Source organism: Micropterus salmoides, unplaced genomic scaffold, assembly GCF_014851395.1.
Source record: "Micropterus salmoides isolate LMB-PRFRI ecotype aquatic unplaced genomic scaffold, ASM1485139v1 Ms_hic_scaffold_2, whole genome shotgun sequence".
Taxonomy (NCBI): Eukaryota; Metazoa; Chordata; class Actinopteri; order Centrarchiformes; family Centrarchidae; genus Micropterus; species Micropterus salmoides.
This window is the reverse complement of record NW_024041150.1, coordinates 42,940,877-42,964,217: the sequence shown is the minus strand read 5'-3', so window position 1 is coordinate 42,964,217 and position 23,341 is coordinate 42,940,877. Positions and strand designations below refer to the sequence as shown.

The following is a 23,341-nucleotide window of genomic DNA, read 5'->3' as shown; positions in this document are numbered from 1 at the left end:
TTCAGTTTCTGGATGAGCATGTGAGGCTGCAGAGTGTTAAAAGCTGAAAGCTAAAATCAACAAACAAAATGCCCTCTGAGCCTCTTCAAGGTGTTTACTGACCAGTGTGAAATGCTGTTAATGCTGTCATCTGTGCCACGTCTCTGCTTACAAACAAACTGAAAGGGATCTGAAAGCTCACCAACATCTTGCTTAAGAAACGACACCATTATCCTCTCAAGACATTTCATGACAACAGAGGTCAGAGCCACAGGCCTGAAATCATTATTCACCTTTGGGTAAGGTTTTTTAGTTACAGGTGTAATTACTGATTTCTTCCACAAGGTGGGGATGGTGTGTGAGTCTGCTGAGTTTTCAAAGATGGGGCTCTGTGCAGCTGTCTGCTCCTCTGCTCATGTCTTCAGGAGGAATGCAGATAATCCATCAGGCCCTGTGGCTTTCTTGGTACATCAGCCTTTAAAAAGTGATCTGACCTCCATCTTTGAGCTGGTTCGTATTAGTTTTTACCTTCACAGTGTCCCATAGTTTATTTTACATTAATTTCTGTAAACCTTTGTTCAATTAATAATTTATGTCTCCTCCTGGCTTCCCTGACCAAGTTATTAAGCTCTATTGTCACAATTTTCAGTCAAACCTGGTTCTTAAATGTCTTGCCGTTGATACAGTCTTTAACATCCCTAGTTATGAACGGTTTATTGTTCGGATATACAGTTATTTCTTTCTGAGCTATAACATTGTATGTAATCCGTAACAGTCTCAGTAACATTTTCCACATATACTTCATGGAAGATGCTCCATTCAGTAGAAAGAACACATCCTTTAAGGGACTCTATGCTCTCACTAGTCCAGACCTCTACAGTCTTTGTTTGTGGTTCACTGCTGTATAAAGCTGCTTGCACGCTGCCCAGACAGCACCCAACTAACACCAACATTAAAGTAAAGTTGTCAGTGGTTGGTTTCAATCTTTAGAAAGTTCAGATAACTAACTGTCAGTCCCACACTGAGCAGACAGGAACTGACCAGACAGACTTTTGTTGCCTATTTTTCTTATTTAAGTCACAAGGACGACGCCTTGTGAAACCTTAAAATAATAACTCCAGGCTTTTTATTCATCTTAACTCGATCAGCTGACACACCGCAGGACTAACTGCACAGTCAGCGATGGAAAAGAGACGAGCAGCAGCAGTAAAGGAGATTCAAAACAGCCGAAATGATGACGGTAGCCTTAACTCGAGCATTCAGAAATGCACTGCAAGGCAAGCCCCACTGGCCAAACTTCCTTTACTTTGGGAAAGTACTACACCCCGAGCAGAGACTCTTTTAGGGGTAAAATAAAGACCCTGGAACTTAATTTAGACCCTCGTCTCTTCGGTGGAAACACAGTGAGTTCCTCCAAAGGTTCCTAGTTCTGGGGTTAAAGTTCCTTGGTGGAAATGCAGCCTAAGCCAATTGATAAAAACATCCAGAAAAGGGTCAAGTTTGGAAATCAGAAATTTATCACGGACTGTATCAAAAGCCTTCGATAACTCTAAAAATTTACCAATTGCAAATATATTACTGTCCAATGCTGTTGATTTGTTGTTTATAAGTTGTAACAGAGCCATGCATGTTGGGTGTTTTTGTCAAAATCCACATTGGTGTTCATACAGGATATTGTTATCATTCAGGTGTTCTTGCAGAACTTTTCTAAAACTTTAGAAAAGCAGGTAAAATAGAAATTGGTCGGCAATTAGTGAAAAGGCTGGAATCCGCTTCCTTTAATAACAATATGACCTTTGTAACTTTCAGATTATGGTGACACTTTTACTTGTGCAAATACAAGAATAAAAAATTACTCTAGACTTTATTTTACAAATGTTTATTGAACGCATAAAAGCCATAAGACACAAAACATTAAAATATAACAAACAATATCATAAGAAATTTGTTACATAATAAATGTTTGATGCCAGGAGTGATAATTAAAATGAATATGAGAAAATACTCCGACTGTTAAAAGTAACTCAATTCTTAGAAGTATTAAATGCTGGAAAGAATATTAGATTAGTTTTAGATAGACAATAATAAATGCTAGTTATTAGAGACAGACTGAGCAGATGACCTAAAATGTTCTCAGATGAGTTGAATACCAAACACAGAACAATCAATCATTCAGTAACAGATTGCATAAACCTCTGGGACTCCCTGTCCCAATAAGCCCCCGTATTTTCCACACGCTAAACTCTGTTCCTGGACTCTTGCAGATAAACAAAAGAAATAACCCTTCAACACAAATCCCCTGCATTACATGAGATACATGAAGGGTTTAGAGATCCTCATGTTTAGTACGTCTGACCTTCCAATTATCAACATCTCTTTAAAGGAACAGTTCAGTGTTTTGGAAAGATTGATCTGGAGTCAGGTTGTGCTTAGCTTAGCTTAGCATAAAGACTGGAAGCAGGGGGAAACAGCTAGCCTAGCTCTGTCCAAAGTTCATAAAGAAAGAGCAGCTCTCGTCCTGTGTGGTCAGTCGCCTATTTGTTCATAACTGACGTCACCAGTTCCTCTCACTGCTGAGTAGACTGCAACGGAAAAACACTCTGGAAAATAAAACAGATAAACATTACATTACTTCAGGTTGGGGAGACCAGAGATCAGGAACAAGTTATGAATCGCTTGATTCACTCTGCACATGCTCAGTTTAGTCCTTATTCCACATGGTAAAATGTATCACCCTGTGGCGGCACCACTGTTGAGAAGTTACTCAAAACCTGTAAGAAGTTACTAGTTACTCATTACTACTCAAAAAAGCAATAACATTACTTTACTTATTACTCAGTGATAAAAGTAGCCAGTTACGTTACTCAATATGTTCCTATATTACTTTACTTCACTACTATATTACTGTTTTGGTCAGGGGCATAGGTGTAGACGGTGCCGCTGCACTAGGGTCCTTTACAGGAGCGGCCCCGCCAAGTTACGAGCTGGTCTTTGTCACTTACATGGAAAAAATGCATCAAATTTCATTCATTCATCACACACATTTCACCTTAATGTATTATATCTAAGATGATCAAGTGCTATATATACATTCATGTGAGCATTTCCCCTTTTGCAGTTGTGTCTGACACCACAGACGTATGTGTGTGTAAAACTGCTGACTGCAATCAGTAGTTTTACACACAGACGTCTATAGCAAGCAGTAGGCTTTATAAGGTACACGGTGAAAATAAAAGAAATAGATTCCACAGATTCAACAGAATGAATTTAGTCTTATTGTCTTTGGCCCACATATGCAGTGATGATTGCTGGGTAATATGTATGTGGCTGCCCAATCTTAAGTTTCTATATGCTCTTGTGACAAGACTCCAGAAATCAGGTGAAACACAAAATCTGACCAGTAGACTAGCAGAGCACACATGCAAGCTAGAAGTGATGCTATTCACACATAAAAGTAGTTTCAAGAGGAGACAGGAGAGAAAAGAACAGGAGGAGAGGGTCGCAAATGACATTGTTTTGGCTTGCCGCTGTTTTAAAGGCTGATATCAGTTCGGGGACAGGTCACCGCTGAGTAGGACTACCTGTTTAATTGTGTGCTTGTGCATGTGGGTGTTAAACTGCGCTGTAGCTGGCCTGTTTTCAGGACATGGTGTGATCATGAGTAGGCCACTTTTCCTTCTTATTCACCACCATAATGTCTTTCCTCTCTGTCGAAGAGGAATGTGGTTGCCGTGATTCGGGAAATTAATGTACTGAAATTGCCCGTAAGTCTGCCTCATTTCAGCTCACTGCACACCTCCCCTGCACTCAGCCGTTTGTAGTGACGTTTCAGTAACAGCTGTTACAAGTGCTGTTAGTATTTTTACTGCTGCTGCTGGTATATTAACTGCTAGTGTTGGCGCTACCTGCAACACATGTAATAATACTACTGCTGTACTAATAATTTCATTATTCTTCATGTAGAATATAATATAATGAGTTGTGTTATAGACTCTGTAAAAGGCAGCAGGTTTGACAGTTTTCTTCTTCTTACTACTGTGAAAGGTGAAAGACCAAATATAACTGGAGGGTATTTATCTGAAACAGGGAACTAGACAACAAAAAGTTCACACATTTCAGCACAAAAATAGACAAACACATCACCATCAGCTTAAACAGATCACACTATAGTGAGAAACGACACCAGCGTCAGACCTCAGCTCACTGGAGTCAACAGGAGGAAGTTGCTGCTGTGGTTTAGATGCAGAGCACAACCAAGTGTCTTTGGTCTGCTGGGTCCATCTTCTCTTTAATTTAAAATAATTTAAGCACTTAATAAACCTATAATTTACATTTAAACAAGCCGATCAATAATGTTTGAGTGAGACCCAACAGTAAAACTGTTAATCAATTGTATGTGAGATCTGTAAATCTGCACATTTATAATTCGTGTGTCATCATTCAAGTGTTTTTAAAGAAAGCAGTAAACTGGACGACCACAGAGCTGTTAGCTTCTGTCAGCAGATTCATCGCAGGGCACAAAACCAACATTATCATTAACCTAAACAGAGAACAACGCAGTCTGAAACCTTTATGGGCTAAAAAACATTGATTTACATTTGATTTTTTTTGATGAACATTTATATCATCTCCTCATTTCAGAAAAATGTCCTCACAAGGTCTAAAATTCAACTTGGTCCTCACACATAAGAATAAGAACGCACATCACTGTCCCTGAAAACCAGAATCAATAAAACATTGTTACCTTTGCTGCGTCTGATTGGCTGCTGTAGGTCTGTGATGTCATCATCCCCAGCTTCTTCTTCAGCGGCTGAATGAACCAAAATGAGCAGAAATTTAAATCAATGAAGATCATGTGATTCGATCAAAAGCTCCACAGCTCACTAAATGGACCCTGTGGTGAGATTGTTTTATTAACAACAGCAATGTGATTTATGAGAATCCTGATGGACGTCTGACTTAAAGAAACAGTTTGTAACTTGTTATTATTTGTACGTCAAAGTGTTAATAGAAACATCTGTGTCTAACCTTTAGGTTTCCTGTGGAGGCATCGTCTCACCAGTAGAACCAGAAGAACCAGAAACCAGAACACAGAAAGATAGAGCGGCCAACCACAATACAGAGGGAGAAGTAGAGGAGGAACCAGGAGGAGAGGTGGTTGAAGGAGGAATTGTAGTGGTGGGTTTCACTAAATTGAACAATAATTATAATTAAAGCACAGAAAATAAAATAAATGGATAATTTATTGAACAGCATGCTAAAAGAAAGACACAGCAGTGAATTCATAATGTCAGTCTGGTTTAGAGTTAAAAAGATCATGTATCAAACGGTGGGTTGAACTCTGACAGATTTCACTCTTGTTTCTTTGCAGATTGCAAAGTTAGAAATGTTGTCACATCATGAATCATCTCTGCTGTCCTGAAACCTGCTGAACTCAATGTAGAAAACAAAACAAGGTCAGTTTGAGAATTATCTTTGAGCTCCTCACCTGTGACAGAGATCCAGCTGGATGGAGACTCTCCACGACCTCTGATGTTACACTTGTAGAGGCCTTCATCAGACTTGTAACATGGTGGATGGTCATGTGACCTGTAGGCTCAGTCCTGATGAGGGACCATCTTTATAGAAACCAGCTGGGAGGTTGGAGGGAGGGGTCTTTGTTTTACAGTGCAGAGTGACATCATGTCCCTCCATCACAGGGAGGACAGGACTCTGCAGGATCACTGGTCCACCTCAACACAGAGACAAACTACAGCATTTCATCATTTACACACAGCTTCATCAACACTAACTCCACAGTCTGATCTTACCAGTGACAGTGATGCTGATGGTGTTACTGGTTGCTCCCTCTCTGGACTCACACCAGTAAACTCCACTGTCCCATGGGGCGATGTAGCTGATGTTACAGGAAGAACCAGCTGATCTTCCCCAGCCAGCTCCACACTGAGTCCTGGTTCTTCTGGTTGTGTTCCTCCTCAGCGTCCATCCAGCAGAGCTGTCGTCCTCCTCACAGCTCAGAGAGACAGACTCTCCTTCAAACAGCTGAGAGCTGCTGGGACTCACAGTCAGAGAGGCTGGAGGGGATGAGTTACATTTTTAGCTAAATGACCAGATGTCTCACAGTGAAAGCTTGACACTTGTTTGGGAACGACAGGAAATGCTAAACTAATCAGCACAATGTGGTTACTAACACACTGGGCAACAGTACTTTCCCCCCATGGCTCGGACATCAACAGCACAGTTGGTTTGAAGTAATTAGCTGGGGGAAACAGACCAGTCTTTTTTATTATTATTTCCAACCAGCCCAAAGAAGTTAGTTATTCAAGCATTTGTTAATCATCAAAAACAATAAAGGAAATATCATCAATTTATCATTTATTTCAATATATTGCAGGACAGAATTCAGGGAGGAATTTATAATGATTGATTGATGAATAAAAGTTTGCAACTGCATTTGAAGAAAGATTCACAAAACATTTTCTGTGACATTTTATTTTGTTAAACTGATTCATGCATGCCGTGTATTTTTTAATTTATTTAAGGTGCCCTTCCAGTCAAGAAAATGGGATGCAGCCATGTAGGCAGCCCTACATGCTGGAAAATGAGTTGACTCTAAAAGCGTGTTTTTATCACAGAGGTGTAATAGTTAGTAGTCTTTAATCTTTTTGATTATAAATGTATCACTGCTTTCTGTGCACTGGTGCTCCAACACATGAAGCTTTTTTGGCCCTCAGCACCTGACTTCCCACAGTTATGTCTCACACAGTTTTGGTGGTTAAGTCTTTGATTTTTTTCACTTTTGAAAATTTTTACGCATAATGAAAGTTGGATTCTTGGATTTTTACTTTAACATACATGAAGTGACAAAATTCATCCTTCAAAATTTACACTATGAACCAATTACAGTTTCCAAGACTTTTGTGCATTTGAATTATGGATTGTGGATCAAATCTGATTGAACTTGTATCCTGGTCAACTTGTCCTTGTTTTTAGAGACTTTCTTTCTTTTTGGTAGCTTCAAGTCTGTTTTTGTGTAGTGGTTGTAAATAATCTTGGTAATTTGTTAGTTAGTGTTAAAACATCTCTCTTTTGTGTTTGTGTCCAAACACTTTACAGAATTAGTTTTAACCAGAAAGCGTTATGCGAACAGCTTTTGACTGTCAGAGTTCACTCACCTCCGCTGGTCCTGCAGCTCAGCAGAGAGATCAGCACTGAAGAGAAACCAGAGATTTAACATAAAACCAGACCAGACAGAGAACTGGGAAACTTTGAGTTTTACTGCTCCAAAAATACAGCAATATCTTCCCTAAACCCTTAATTAATGTACGGCGTGTTTGTGGATATTAAATGTCTCAATAGTATTATACATAAGAACTTTTCTGAAACACTTTAGTGAAACAAAAATTTAAATAATCATGAATTCTACTTAATTAATAAAGTAACTATTAAAGACGTCTGTTTCAGATTGAATAAAGGAAGAAAAACACATTAAATATATCGCAGACTCTGTGATGTCCACTTTGGTGATGCTCTGTTCTGCTTTAGCTCTTTGAGACGTAGCACGTCATTTCATTTCAGTAGCCTCATAATGGTTGCTGCACCTGCTGCGGTGTCCATAGACTTTTTATTTATTGTCAATTTTTTTCCTCTTTTCAGGTAAATTCTAAAATGATGCAAAAACTATTCAAATTGCTGAACAATGAATAACTGTTTGATCACCACATTAGTGAGTTTCTAGTTTTTGCTACTTTCCCCTGTGGTGATCAATCAATTCTAACGGGTGAATAATAACAGTTTACAGTTATTTCAGTTTTGGCAGATTGTACTTACAGAGCAGAAAAGATGTCTGTTCCATTGCACCACCACTCAGTCCGTCCAGTTAAACTCTCTTCCTTCCTCTTTGAAGGGGAGGGTAGTGACGGTTTCTCTCCTTCATTTATAAAATTGGTCATGTGGTTTGTCTTCTTCACACTAGAGCTTATCAGGAGACACGGGGCCCTACACAGAGAGTTTAATCACATGCAGGAAGTGACAGCGCTGCAGGCTTAACATGAAGGTGGGCTGATCTGAGATCACTAAGACACAGATTCATTAGAGAGAAGGATGTAAAGTTCCTCAATGGAGATTATCTGTAAATATCTGTGTTATGAAGATTCTCATTTTAAAATGGACAAAAACATTTTGTAGAAGTTTAGATCAAACTTCTGTTCTTGGAGTTGCAGAGTCTTTGAACAAGTGATCAAAACTGTGGTTCATATCTGAAGTTTAATGGTCACTGAGAGTCCTGTTTTTTGTTTTAACCAGTTTTAAATTGAAGTGATAAAGATCCAGAAGAGTTTTTTTATTAAATGCTTGAATCAGTCCAAAGGCCCTTTTCTCATATCGGGGGTCCCATCTCTAAAGATGAACATGCTGGACGTTACTGGATTTTAAGAATAGGGACGTTCACTCTGTCATCCTGCTGGCTGCAGAGTAACTCTGCTGACATCTGGTGTTTTAAAAGAAACTCACACAGTTTGTGAATCAACATGACTTCCTGGAAATAGGCATTATTTACTCAGTCACATGTTACATTTTTGTAACTGGTGTATTGTATATTCTTTGAATGTGTTATTTAATGTGTTTTCAGTTGAAGGGTAGGGAATTTTGTTCAGGCATGAAAAAATGCAAAGTAAATTACCGTGTCATTCTTACATATTCTTATTTTCTAAACATGAGAAGCTGGGTGGTGATGGCGCAGTGGATAAGACACATGCCTCTGGTGTGAGAGATCTTTGGTTAAGTTCCCCACTGTGACATGTCCACCAATGTGTCCTTGAGCAAGACACTTAACCCCTAGTTGGAGCACCCTAAATTTCGTTGTACCTTCACAGTGCAATGACAATAAAGACTATTCTATTCTATTCCTAGTTGCTCCACAGGCGTGCGACCTCTGACATCCTTAGTAGTTTTAAGTCGCTTTGGATAAAAGTAAATGAATAAATGAGAAGCTTCACACTGACTAAAGCAGTGCTCAGATATACACTGCTCAAAAAAATAAAGGGAACACTTAAACAACACAATGTAACTCCAAGTCAGTCACACTCCTGTGAAATTAGGAAGCAACACTGATTGACAATCAATTTCACATGCTGTTGTGCAAATGGAAAAGACAACAGGTGGAAATTAAGGCAATTAGCAAGACACCCCCAATAAAGCAGTGGTTCTGCAGGTGGTGACCACAGACCACTTCTCAGTTCCTGTGCTTCCTGGCTGATGTTTTGGTCACTTTTGAATGCTGGCGGTGCTTTCACTCTAGTGTAGCATGAGACGGAGTCTACAACCCACACAAGTGGCTCAGGTAGTGCAGCTCATCCAGGATGGCACATCAATGCAGCTGTGGCAAGAAGGTTTGCTGTGTCTGTCAGCGTAGTGTCCAGAGCATGGAGGCGCTACCAGGAGACAGGCCAGTACATCAGGAGACGTGGAGGAGGCCGTAGGAGGGCAACAACCCAGCAGCAGGACCGCTACCTCCGCCTTTGAGGAGCAGGAGCAGCACTGCCAGAGCCCTGCAAAATGACCTCCAGCAGGCCACAGATGTGCATGTGTCTGCTCAAACGGTCAGAAACAGACTCCATGATGGTGGTATGAGGGCCCGACGTCCACAGGTGGGGTTGTGCTTACAGCCCAACACCGTGCAGGACGTTTGGCATTTGCCAGAGAACACCAAGATTGGCAAATTCGCCACTGTGCTCTTCACAGATGAAAGCAGGTTCACACTGAGCACGTGTGACAGACGTGACAGAGTCTGGAGACGCCGTGGAGAACGTTCTGCTGCCTGCAACATCCTCCAGCATGAGGGGGCCGCACAGCCCTCCATGTGCTCGCCAGAGGTAGCCTGACTGCCATTAGGTACCGAGATGAGATCCTCAGACCCCTTGTGAGACCATATGCTGGTGCGGTTGGCCCTGGTTCCTCCTAATGCAACACAATGCTAGACCTCATGTGGCTGGAGTGTGTCAGCAGTTCCTGCGAGAGGAAGGCATTGATCCTATGGACCGGCCCGCCCGTTCCCCAGACCTGAATCCAACGGAGCACATCTGGGACATCATGTCTCGCTCCATCCACCAACGCCACGTTGCTCCACTGACTGTCCAGGAGTTGGCGGATGCTTTAGTCCAGGTCTGGGAGGAGATCCCTCAGGAGACCATCCGCCACCTCATCAGGATCATGCCCAGGCGTTGTAGGGAGGCCATACAGTCACGTGGAGGCCACACACACTACTGAGCCTCATTTTGACTTGTTTTAAGGACATTACATCAAAGTTGGATCGGCCTGTATGTGGTTTTCCACTTTGATTTTGAGTGTGACTCCAAATCCAGACCTCCATGGGTTGATAAATTTGATTTTCATTGATAATTTTTGTGTGATTTTGTTGTCAGCACATTCAACTATGTAAAGAAAGGAGTATTTAATGAGATTATTTCATTAATTCAGATCTAGGATGTGTTATTCTAGTGTTCTCTTTATTTTTTGAGCAGTGTGTTTGATCAGGGAACATACCAGTAAAGCTACTGGCACTCTGCTCAGTGCCCAACTAACACCAACATTGTTGGCAGTAGCTGCTTTCAGTCTTCAGAAAGTTCAGAAAAACAACTGTCAGTTCCACACTGACCAGACAGAAACTGACCAGAAAGGGTTTTTTTGCCTTTTATTTTATTATTTTACTCACAAGGTCGAGGCTGCAATCCCTTTTTGTCGAATGGAAACCTACTTGTTACTGGGTGTATCGGCCTTTTAAAGGTATTCAATAGGTTAAAAGGACTGGGTGAGCTATGATCAGCCATAACTCAAATATAATGCTAATAAATGAAATCAAGTCTTTTGGTAAGTGCAAAACTGAATTGGCTATATGGACTGTACTGGCCATTTAAATGTTGGTGGTAATAAGGACTGATTGAGCTATACTCTATATACTATACTATACTTGGCAAGTGCAATACTACAAAACTACATATTTTAACTGGTAAAAGGTGGGTTGGTTGGCACAGAGCAAGCAAAAAGAATGAGGATAATTGCAAGAGAGACACTTCCTTTATTTTATTTATAGCCTAACCAGCTGTGAATCATGTTAATTAAAGACTACAGTCTGTTTTCCAAATATAAACAAGGATATTAAACATATAGGCCTGCCAAACACAAATTTCATCTGCAACAACAGGCTAATTTTATTGCTTATAATAACATTTTGTCAGGCCTGATGAACTGCAAACAATTTAACTGGGATTATTCTGTTAGAGGAAACATTAAGGTTTCACAAAGACATACCTTTGCTACCACGGAAATAAAGGTGACGCTTATTTTCACATATTATTGGCCTGCTACCAACTGAAAATGACTGACGGAGCACACTGATCCAACGGTCGGTGTTGGTTGAAGTCGGTTGGAGTCGGTCGCCGTTTGTCGGGGCAGTGTGCAAGCAGCTTTAGAATAAAAAGTACCTCATTACTGTGAAAGGCTTCTTTCAGCATTTGATGTTGAGTTTGAAGTCCAGTGATGTCTGATATGTTTTACTTTTTCTCATCATGAATGTGAATTCGGTGGAGTAAAGTAAGCCTATGAAGTCCCTCATAAGTGTTAAAGTATCCATGTATTATGTTGTTTGTTGTCTGTTTATCAAAACTAGATACCATGTTAGGCAGAGGTGGAAGCAACCATTTAAATTTACTCTTATTCCTGTAACAAAGTCTGAGTCAGTTACTTTTCAAATAAGTTTAAATTAACAGTAATCAGTATTTTACTTTAAGTACCTTTTTTATTTTAGTAGAAGTATTGTACTTCCAGAGTAAAAACAAAAGTTAGATGAAAAAGTCCTGATAAACCAGTTCACAAAAAGTGACATTGACGAGCTACTTTCTGCTCACGGCTGCATGATCTTCTCCCTCGTCTGCCAACAGAGAGAGAACGGGAACAGGTGAGCGTCACATTGCACCCAGAGAACCTGATACAGAGAGGGCAGAGGCGAGAAAAAAGTCCCGTCCCACTTCAAGCTGCTCTGAACAGTTTCATAGTATGAACCTAGACTGTTATGTGAGACCGTTTGGATGTGTAGAAGAACACAGAACATGAATTAACATCTGATCAAGTTAGCAAGTTATGCTGCTACATGCGTAAATATGCACAGGGAGACACTTCACCCTGTTTCACCCAGCCGCTATTCAGTGTTCATTTTTATGATCCTGCCTGCCCATCAACACATCCCATTCAACAATAACAACATCAGTTGACCTAATTAGAAATGTCCCGATTCGATATTAATGAACAAAAGACCACCGTAGAGTCCTGCTCCCGCCATGGGGTTGGATAGTCCAGCTGCATGCCACTCCTCTTTTCAACATCATGGCTGGCGAAAAGACTTCCGCAAAGAATGCATCGCTGTATCCTCGATATAGCTCCTCCAGCACGCCTCCTCGCTCCTCATTTTTCTACATTTTAAGCATTGAGCTGTTGATCAATTTGTGGGTCACAGGCAGGAGGATGGAGGAGACGAGGAGGCACAAAATGGGAGAAAGGTGACTTCTAAATTTACCTTTACATATAGTGAGTTGAGCACAGCCTTTCTGCTGTTTTTTGTCTGTTCCTTTACAGGAACAAATGTTAATTTAGCTCAAAATGTTTTTGCGAACTTTCTGTGTAATAGTTCACAGAATGTCATTTAGGCTGTGAGAAGAAAAACAACAAAGTCACTGATGGATGTAACTCACTATCCAGAGGAGAATTTCACAAAACAACTGCGTTAGCGTTTTTCTCTGTGTGTTTGCCGCCCGGATGAAGTGACTGAGGGGCAGTAAAAAAACGGCAAGGGGTCAAATCTTTTTATATATTAAAATAGTAGGTTATCATCCTGATATGCCAATTTCCACATTTGTTTTTCTCCTGCAGGTGGCAATACAGCGCCATTTTAACTATAGTTGCAAACAATTCAGTAGTACATAAGGGTTGGTCTTGTGCAAACGTGCAGCAGAGTCCTGACCAATTGTCTGTATATGGCTATGTGTGTGTGAGTGCGAGTGATATGTATGAGTCATGTTACCTTAAGATGTTAGAATCAATTAGATCATTTAATTTAGTTAATGATAGCTTTGTGTCTTTTTTTGTGTTGGGGCAGTCTTTGGCCACACTTCCCTGGATTGCAACTGCTGTTTTGGATCTGCTTGATGTCTTTATTTTCTCATGATTGATTTTGGCTCCTCCAATCAGCTGATCTCCACTTGGCCGCTCCAGAACTGTCAGACTTACATTTTGTGGGCAGCTTTTAAAAGTGAACTTGTAATACAGCTGCCCATACTTACAAAACATGTCAAGTATAGATATGTATTATTTGGTTGGATGCATTGGTAAAACGGCCGTCAGTAAAATGCGTGTTGCAGACTGTGTATAAGACGGTGGCAGGTGAAAGTGCGACACCTCAAATTTCTCCAATAAGGAATCACCTGATTCAATCTGCACATGCTCAGTTTAGTCCTTATTACACATGGGGAAAAGTGTCACCCTGTGGCAGCACATACAAGTTTAGAAAGAAAAATAATTTTAAGGTGAGAAAGATTTTTTTTGTTGTTATTTTTGTTACAGCATTGGCTGCTTTGTTCCTAAATCATGTTTACTGTGTGTCTGTGTAGATATCTTTCTTGCAAGTTGTTAGTGCTAATGTTTTAGCCATACGTAAAATGTTTAGTTGTATTTATCTGTTTTATTTTAAATTCAGTTTGTGTGTGACACAGTAAGGCTTCATTATTATAATTACTTATAATTATAATGTATTAATTATTATGTTCAGATGTTAGTTTAAGACCTGAAGGCTTCTCTGTGAGCCAATGAGGCCTCCAGAAGAGCCACAAGTCTGTCACCAAGATAAACACAAACACTGGTGCACAAGTTGTTAACTTTTATTATTATGTTCATTACTATGTCACTATTATTACTGACAGTAACTACGATACTTGGATCACCCCCACACACACTAGTTATTTTTAAATAAGGGTTAAAACTACAGCTGTTACAAGTGCTGTTAGTATAATGTTTTATACTAGAACTACTAGTACTGTAACACATGTAATAATACTACTGCTGTAGAATGATTTCATTACTTTTCATGTAGAATTATAATAAGTTGTTTTATAGACTCTGTAAAAGGCAGCAGGTTTGATAGTTTTCTTGTTCTTACTACTGTGAAAGGTGAAAGGTTTTCTTACCTACAAAGCTCTTAATGGTCAGGCACCATCTTATCTTAAAGAGCTCATAGTACCTTACTACCCCACCAGAGCACTGCGCTCCCAGAATGCAGGGTTACTTGTGGTTCCTAGAGTCTCCAAAAGTAGACTAGGAGCCAGAGCGTTCAGCTATCAAGCTCCTCTCCTGTGGAACCAGGTTCCAGTTTGGGTTCAGGAGGCAGACACCATCTCCACATTTAAGAGTAGGCTCAAGACTTTCCTCTTTGATAAAGCTTATAGTTAGGGCTGGCTCAGGTAGTCCTGAACCATCCCTTAGTTATGCAGCTATAGGCTTAGACTGCCGGTATGATGCACTGAGCTGCTCTCTCCTCTACTTTCTCTCCCTCTGTATGCAACCTCATCCCATTATTACATGTTACTAACACATCTTCTCACCTTTCTGGTAGTCTTGTGCTTTCTTGTCTCTCTCCTCTCTCCTATCACTTCCTGCAGGTGTTTCTAGCTCCGGAGCTGTGGAGTCTGGATCTGTGGGTCACCTGCTGCCCCCGTGTTCCTGCTCGACACCCTCTGCTGCAACGACTATTGTTACTAGTCCTATTGCAAATATTGCTGTTATTGTTATCATTAATATTACAATTATTATCATTAACAGCCGCCCACCCTGAGCCATGGTTCTGCTCGAGGTTTCTGCCTCTTAAAAGGAAGTTTTTCCTTGCCTCTGTCGCCTAGTGCTGCTCTTGGTGGGAACTGTTGGGCTTCTGTAAATAACATCACAGAGTACGGTCTAGACCTGCTCTTTTATGAAAAGCGCTGTGAGATAACTGTTGTTGTGATTTGGCGCTATATAAATAATAAAATTGAAAGATCAAATATAACTGGAGGGTCTTTATCTGAAACAGGGATCTAGATGACCACAAAATAAGTTCACACATTTCAGCACAAAAATAGACAAACACATCCCCATCAGCTAAAGCAGATCAAACTATAGTGAGAAACCACACCAGCGTCAGACCTCAGTTCACTGGAGGAACAGGAGGAAGTTGCTGCTGTGGTTTAGATGCAGGTGCACAACCAAGTGTCTTTGGTCTGCTGAGTGCATCTTTTACTTTACTTTATTCAGTTAATTTACCTTTTATTTACAATAAAACAAACAGATCAACTATGTTTAAGACCCAACAGTAGAACTGTCTCTACATGTTGATGTATTGGGTGTGAGCAGAATGTATAGAGATCTGTAAATCCGTACATTTATAATTTATATGTCATCCTTCAAGTGTTAAAAGAAAACAGTAAACTGGACGACCACAGAGCACAAAACCAACACTGTCATTAACCTAAAGAGACCACAATGAGTCTGAAAACTATGATTTTAAATTTGATTTATTTTGATGAACATTTATATCATCTCCTCATTTCAGAAAAATGTCCTCACAAGGTCTAAAATTCAACTTGGTCCTCACACATAAGAATAGGAACGCACACTCACTGTCCCTGAAAACCAGAATCAATAAAACATTGTTACCTCTGCTGCGTCTGATTGGCTGATGTAGGTCTGTGATGTCATCATCCCCAGCTTCTTCTTCAGCAGCTGAATGAACCAAAATGAGCAGAAATTTAAATCAAGGAAGATCATGTGTTCAAAAGCTCCACAGCTCACTAAATGGACCCTGTGGTGAGATTGTTTTATTAACAACAGCAATGTGATTTATGAGAATCCTGATGGACGTCTGACTTAAAGAAACAGTTTGTAACTTATTATTTGTACGTCCAGAAGTGTTAATGGAAACTTTAAATGTGAACTGCATCACATGGATTAACAAGTGTTAATAGAAACATCTGTGTCCAACCTTTAGGTTTCCTGTGGAGGCATCGTCTCACCAGTAGAACCAGAACACGAGAGATTGAACAGCAGACCAGAACACAGAGAGATGAGAAGACGAGGAACCAGGAGGAGAGGTGGTTGAAGCAGGACTTGTAGTGGTGGGTTTCTCTAAAATGAACAATTATAATTAAAAGGCACAGAAAATAAAATAAATTGATAAATTATTCAACAGCGTGCTAACAGAAAGACAAAGTGAATTCATAATGTCCGTCTGGTTTAAGTAGAGTATCAAATGGCGGGTTAAACTCAGAAACAGATTTCACTCTTGTTTCTTTGCAGATTGCAAAGTTAGAAATGTTGTCACATCATGAGTCATCTCTGCTGTCCTGAACTCAATGTACTCAATGTAGAAAACAAAACCAGGTCATTTTGAGAATTATCTTTGAGCGCCTCACCTGTGACAGAGATCCAGCTGGATGGAGACTCTCCACGACCTCTGATGTTACACTTGTAGAGGCCTTCATCAGACTTGTTAACATGGTGGATGGTCATGTGACCTGTAGGCTCAGTCCTGATGAGGGAGCCATCTTTATAGAAACCAGCTGGGAGGTTGGAGGGAGGGGTCTTTGTTTTACAGTGCAGAGTGACATCATGTCCCTCCATCACAGGGAGGACAGGACTCTGCAGGATCACTGGTCCACCTCAACACAGAGACAAACTACAGCATTCAGACAGCCCTTCTTCACTCGTGTTCCTCCTCAGCGTCCATCCAGCAGAGCTGTCGTCCTCCTCACAGCTCAGAGAGACAGACTGTCCTTCAAACAGCTGAGAGCTGCTGGGACTCACAGTCAGAGAGGCTGGAGGGACATATTTACATTTTTAGCTAAATGACCAGATGTCTCACAGTGAAAGCTTGACACTTTGTTGGGAACGACAGTATAGACTAAACTAACCAGCACCATGTGGTTACTAACACACTGGGCAACAGTACTTTTCCCCCCTAGCTTGGACATCAGTGGCACAGTTGGACTAGTCTTTATTTTTATTATTTGTTTTCAACCAGCCCAGAGAGGTTAGCTTGGTAATAATTCATTAATAATTATGAATGATAATAATTCAAAATGGAAATTAGTAAACATACCATTGATTTATCACTATGTCTTAATACAGTAAAGATATATGACAGAACATGATGCAGTGAGGCTCTCAGATATTCTGTGTCACTTTCAGGTATGTTTACTTCTGTAGATCAACTTTTCTCGTTTAATACCACCCCTGCTGACTCAACACACATGATTTAGTCTTCCCTCTTTTGTGTCTTTGTTTGGGGGACGTAACCTCTTTACACATGCACACATTACTCCCAACACAACCCCTTCTCATCTCAGGCGTCACCCATGCTTTGAGACATCGTAGTTATTTTACCAAAAAGTTCCTTTCAGCGGATGAAACGATGCAGTTTGCTGGTGCATTGCAACACAAAGGAGGCTAACCCTACTGTGTGCACAGCTGCAGAGTTTGCTGGTCGACATGCATATTTATAACGTTACACGATGGCGGCACATGCAGATGCAACGGCCCCTCGCTGTTGACCTTGATATTAAATGACTTAGCTTTAGGCACAAACTTCTGTGATGGTTAAGGTTAGGGTAAGGCGCTTCGGGGGACTGTCAACGCCTTAAACATAAACTTCGTTAGTGGCCGGAAGCGCTACTAGTGTCAAATACCGATGCGCCTGGAGGCGTCTCATACACACACCGAAGGATACCTTTTGCGTCAAATAACTACACTTTGCCACCCTTTCTCCAAGCATGGATATGTGACGAGAGATGTCTGAGAGAAGAACGGGCTGCCCAACAACAACATATTTAGGGTTCCTACTCTTTTCTAGAGATCATTTTCCAGGACTTCTGATTTTAAGGCTGTGCAGTCTATGGCTATAACTTAACTATGAAATAATTGAAATAACTGTTGCTTATTTTCTTTTTACCGTTTATTTATTGCCTTGTCTTAATGCTATAATATTGTTAGTTTTTATAGTATTGCCTTTGTATTATGTTTTGTTTCTTTTGGAAAGTGTTTGTCACACTGTGGGGGTGTCTGCTCTGTTTAGTTAGTTAGTTCTCAGTCAGTTTGTTTGTTTTTAGTCTTTTCTGTATCTGTTATTTTGTCTCTGTTTTGTGTTTCAGTCCTGTCTGTGTGTCTTGTTGGGGGGTCTGTTTGTGTAGTTCTGGTCCGATTTGTTTAGTATTATTCTGATTTTGATTGTTCTGCTTTAGTCTGTTCTCGTTACTCAGTTTATTATTCAGTTTGCCTCTCTGGCCTGTTTTAGTTTTGTCCTATTATGTTTAGTTTATTTCCTGCATTCAGATTTGCTTCTGTCGGTTCCCCCAGCAATTCTTCTGCCTGCTTTTCTGCTAAGTGCTCTGAGTTCCAGTTAGTGACTTGTCTTGTGTTTTGCATCTGTTAGTATCTGTCTTTTCTCCGCTGCTGTCACTCTACCTATCTGTGTGCTTGATTTGTCCCTCATGTCTTTCACCTGTGTATCCCCTCCCAGCTCGTTAGCCCATGTGTATATATGATTGCTTCTTTCCTTAGTCTGTGTCTGGTCATTGTAGCGTGTATACGCTCTGGCTCGTTTTATAGTGTTTAGCCTGCATTGCTCATCCTGTTTCCCTGCAAGAGCTTTTCTTTTTAACCACTGCTGTCTGAACACCAATAACTGAAGGACCACAGTGATGTTAGATAACAGCCTACAATTTTGCTGACAAATCCCAGCATTCTTTTGAACCTTACTAACATCACTGTGGTCCTTAGTCCAAATGCAGCAATTTCAGACATGTTGCTCTGTACGTCCGTCGAACAGTACAGTCAAAAACGGGTACTACTTCATAGGTGTGCAAATATTTATTCAGTTCATTTTTACACAATTTTCTCAACAATAAAATATTTGAAATCATTGTTTCTGGCCAGAGTTGAAACGCAGACCTTTACCTTTGTAGGCAAATCAAGCTAGCAAGCAGATAAACAGCAACTGAACCAAACATGTTAATTATTTAACATTATTATTGAAATAATAAACTACCACTGTTACCAGCCAGCAGTCACTAATATTTATATTAGTCAATCCCCCTATAATGTTAGGGGTGGCTGTGCCAGGAGGTAGAGCGAGTTGCCTACTAACTGGAAGGTTGGCAGTTCAATCCCAGGCTCCTCCAGGTACCTTGGGCAAGACACTCAACCCCAAATTGCCCACAATGACTGCATGAATATGTAATTCTGCTTGGGCTTAGTGCATGAATGGGTGAATGCGATGTAGGGTAACAGTGCTTTGAGTGGTTGGAAGACTAGAAAGGCGCTATACAAATACAGAGGATTAGCATTTATTTACCCTTGGAGGATAATGCAACTTACTGGGGCTGACCCCAAATAGTCGAAGATTCGATGCTTCGATAGGCGGAGCCTGATTCGACTGTCAATCTCACAGTTTCATGCCATTTTGGCGTTATGGGAGTGCTCAATGTCTTCAATGTCTGTCAAAAACAGAATTACTAATATATATATACATAGTAGCTTTCTGTGACCTGTTCATTGGTCTCTTGTACCAATAAATCCTTTTCCTCCACAATCCTCCTGTTATGTCAACTATAATGCACTGGACCTTCAAACGACTTAAAACGTGTAAACGTTTTAAACAGCAGTTTAGCTTTGGCTCCAGTCTACTTGTATTTGTAAAGTGTCTGTTTCCCTCCCCAAACACTGTCCTAAACACTAACTGTTCTATCAGGGAGTGAATAACTTTTCAGCTGTGACAGAAGAAGTTTGCTCACCTTGGTTTGTTGTGCAGCTCAGCAGTGAGGTCAGAACTAAAGAGAAAACACACTCAGGTTGGTTTGAGGTTTTACATGAAACAAGACATCTGGACTTTCTACAACACAGAACATCCTGCTTGTAGTGAACAGAAAAACAGCCACACAATGAACTGAAGAAGTCCTTTGGATAAGGGACGAAACGTCTTCCAGTAGCTTCAACCAAGTCCAGTTGCCCTTCATTTTAACCCTCGTTGGATAGCCACACATTGATATTAGATATAAAAATAACAAATTTTATTTATTTGAGGACACATTCAGTGTAACATGTAAATGAGTCAAGTCAGCTTCTATTTTACCCACATTCATTGCATTTAAAACATAAGTACTCTGTTTGCAGGGTTGTTAAACATGTTTGCACTGCACTGTAAGCAGGTCACATTCTCATCAGGAGCTGAGTCCACCTAAACTAAAGGTCTGATCGAATCGCCCCGGTGAAAACAGTAAAAAAGGGCAACCAGAACCTGATTTTAGGTGTCGACCATTTCAGATGAACAGAATTTTAAAACTACACACTGTTACTGTAGGCTGACACATTATTGCAGATTTAAGCAGCCATGTACCAGTTTGGTGATCACACAGTTTCAACATGGCACAATCGTATTTCATTACTTGTTACAGATAAAAAGTACGGTTTATTATGACTTATTAGTGTATTTTAGAAAAAAAGTGACTAATTTTGGTTTTTATTTTTGTAGCACTTCAGCGTATTAAATACTAGGGCTGCAAGATATGGTAAAGAAAAAAATCATATTGTGATAATTCACAATTAGGGCTAATTATCTTTTTTACATCACAATTTTAATGTGTTTGGGTCTGAACCAGACAAACATGTTTTCTTCTGGAGGACATGATCTGTAGGACGGGGACTCTCTGCAGCACCACAGTACTTCATTTTACTGTTACGTTGTTTTGTCACATCAAAGAATTGCACCTTCTGTGATTTGCACTTGGCCACACTGGGATTTCAATAATATTTTGATTAACTGTGCAGCCCTAGTAAATATTTTTTTGTGTGATTTTCTTTCTCTCTTCTATTTTAAAGCAAAACTACTATATATGGTATTTCGTTAGAATAACTGCACATTGTTAACAATTAAAAATGACACTTAACACTTTGTTGCTGCCATATGCCATATTTCTTCTTCTCTTGCTAACGCGTATTTGGTCTGTTGATGGTATTTGGCTGAATTCAGTCTTTGTATTCACATTATTCACTCTAAAACTAATTAAAAACACCACAAATGTGTTAGAACTAATCTTTGATACGACGTTGAGACAAACATTCACACATTAAGTAGATTTTTTACTTACCCAGCAGCCGCGGTAAAGATGGTTCCTCCATTTTAAATGTTGGTCATCTGAGATCAACACATTAAGGTTCACCGCTCACACCAAGTAAAACCCACCTCTTCCTCTTTCTGTATTTCTGCTACTGATGAGGTTTTCTCTCAAGCACATAGCAGGAAATAGGTTTTACATTTAGTGTCAGTGAGTCTCAAAGTGAACAAAATAACAACTGAGAATCTCTTTAACAGCCAGATAAACATTGAAGTGGGGTTCACCTGGACAGGTAACTGATCTATCACAGCCACAGGGCCGACACACACTGAGAGACAAATGACACCTTTGAGCCATTTAGAGTCTCTAATAAACCTGTAGGTGTTTGGACTGCTTCTCTGTTTTATATCTCCTGACAGTACGGATACAATCTCCCTGGATCTCAAAGAGATTCAGCTTTAATACTGTTAAAACATGATGTTATAGTTGTTTATAATTGTCCAATAAAACCTAATGAGAGATGATACAATACCGATGTGAACCAAACCTTCCTATCCAAAGTTTCAGATTGCTTTTGCTTTAGTTTACAACAACAAAGGTAAACTAAGGCGAAAATCTTACATTATTTTAAAGTTTTATGGATTTAGAGATGGCATTTTCTTTATTAAAAATATATATTACATTTGGAAAATGTAAAAAAAATGGACTCTAAAAGTATATTTTAATATTGTTGAAAGATTTTTGTTTCATATTTATCAGTGTATTTTGAATGAAAGACCACAGCCTCCTGCAGTATAGCCATGTCACCACCTGCTGGTGCTGTGGGTGGCTTTACAGTGAAAGTCCAAGGAAAGATACAAATCAAGGGCAAATCAACGGTTATAGGGATGAGAGGCAAAGAGTATCTTTAATTAAGTGTAATGTAGTGAATTGTTATTTCAGCATACTTTATTTATTTATTTCAGCCCCAACATAAGGATCCTAGGAGAATGTTCCATTTGGAAAGAAAAGCAGGAAGTACACATTTGTAAAACTGTTATCATTTTGTTTAGTGTTTTCAATGATTACATTATATACATTTTAACATGTTGTGAGACTACCTGCAGTTGAGTTCACAGGTTATTTTTATTGTATTTCCATAAGCAGAGATAGCATGGATGCATGGGTGCGGCCACCCCAGGGCCCCGGCTTGTAAGGGGGTTAGTGTTGTGTCGTTCAAACAACGTTTCGTTCATAAGACCTAATCCTGTATATGACTCAGGAGGAACGGCTTGTCTCAGTGAGTGATTCGTTCATTTTCACGCATGCATGAAGGATCTTGGACTCTTACGTTCACTCGTCACACGGCAGCTGCGTGGGCTCCGCAAGCACAGGAAACAGAACTGATTAGTTCACAACTCTCAACTGTTGGTCTGTTTGAGTCGTTCATTTGTCACGTGACAGCTACTGTGGAGCAGGAATGAATGACTCGTTCACCTCTCACATGGGTCCTCAGACTTTCGTTCACTCGGCAGGCTGAGTGACTGCCAGCGCCGGAGAATGAGAGGCAGGTCGGCTCTCACTAATGTCACTGGACTGACATTATATAGCTATTTTGTTAATTATGTGACATTTTATAAAGCATAACGTTATTACAGCGCAGTGATGTTGTGCTAAGTTATAGTTTTAACACAGCTGCACCGTAACTTTAGTCCTGCTAGTGTTTACAGCTAACAGCTGATGAGAGTTGTTGTGGCTCCACTTCAGAGCCCTGACAGGGATCTACCTGGAGCCGAATTACCTCAGAGGTCGTCTCCTCTCCAAAACAAACAGACCCGGTCATTAAAACATTAAAACACAGCCACGTAGCAACGTTTTTTTGTTGAAGTTCTTTAAGAACTCAGTGGCTTGATCCAGATTATTATTAAATTGGTTGAATTTTAATAAGAGTGTGTTGATTCATATTGTGTATCAAGCTTATTACTTCAATATATTTACTGCAAATCTGATATTAATATTTTACTCATGCATAGGGACGTTAGGCTGCTGTATGGATGAGCACTTTAGAGATTAAATGGCTGGTCTGGTTGTACTACTCTGGAAAGATTGTGAAAATGGAAGGATTTAGCCGGAGTAGTGGTGATTATATATTGACATATTTCTGTGGTTTTTACATGGTTTGAATTTGGTTGTGGGCCCAG

The 23,341-nt window shown here is 40.1% G+C and overlaps 1 protein-coding gene and 2 long non-coding RNA genes across 3 annotated transcripts in view; all 3 read right to left on the bottom strand.

Annotated features, from left to right (window-relative positions):
- LOC119911602 (coxsackievirus and adenovirus receptor homolog) overlaps nt 1–23,341 on the bottom strand; it is a gene marked incomplete in the record, with an annotated part of 454,111 nt that overhangs the window by 341,196 nt on the left and 89,574 nt on the right.
- LOC119911695 lies at nt 2,201–5,163 on the bottom strand. The gene is made up of 3 exons (XR_005445979.1): nt 5,008–5,163; nt 4,724–4,789; nt 2,201–2,579 (listed from the first exon to the last, which is right to left on the bottom strand). It is a non-coding gene; the product is annotated as an uncharacterized LOC119911695 (long non-coding RNA).
- On the bottom strand, nt 15,670–16,497 carry LOC119911704. The gene is made up of 3 exons (XR_005445987.1): nt 16,467–16,497; nt 16,037–16,179; nt 15,670–15,777 (listed from the first exon to the last, which is right to left on the bottom strand). It is a non-coding gene; the product is annotated as an uncharacterized LOC119911704 (long non-coding RNA).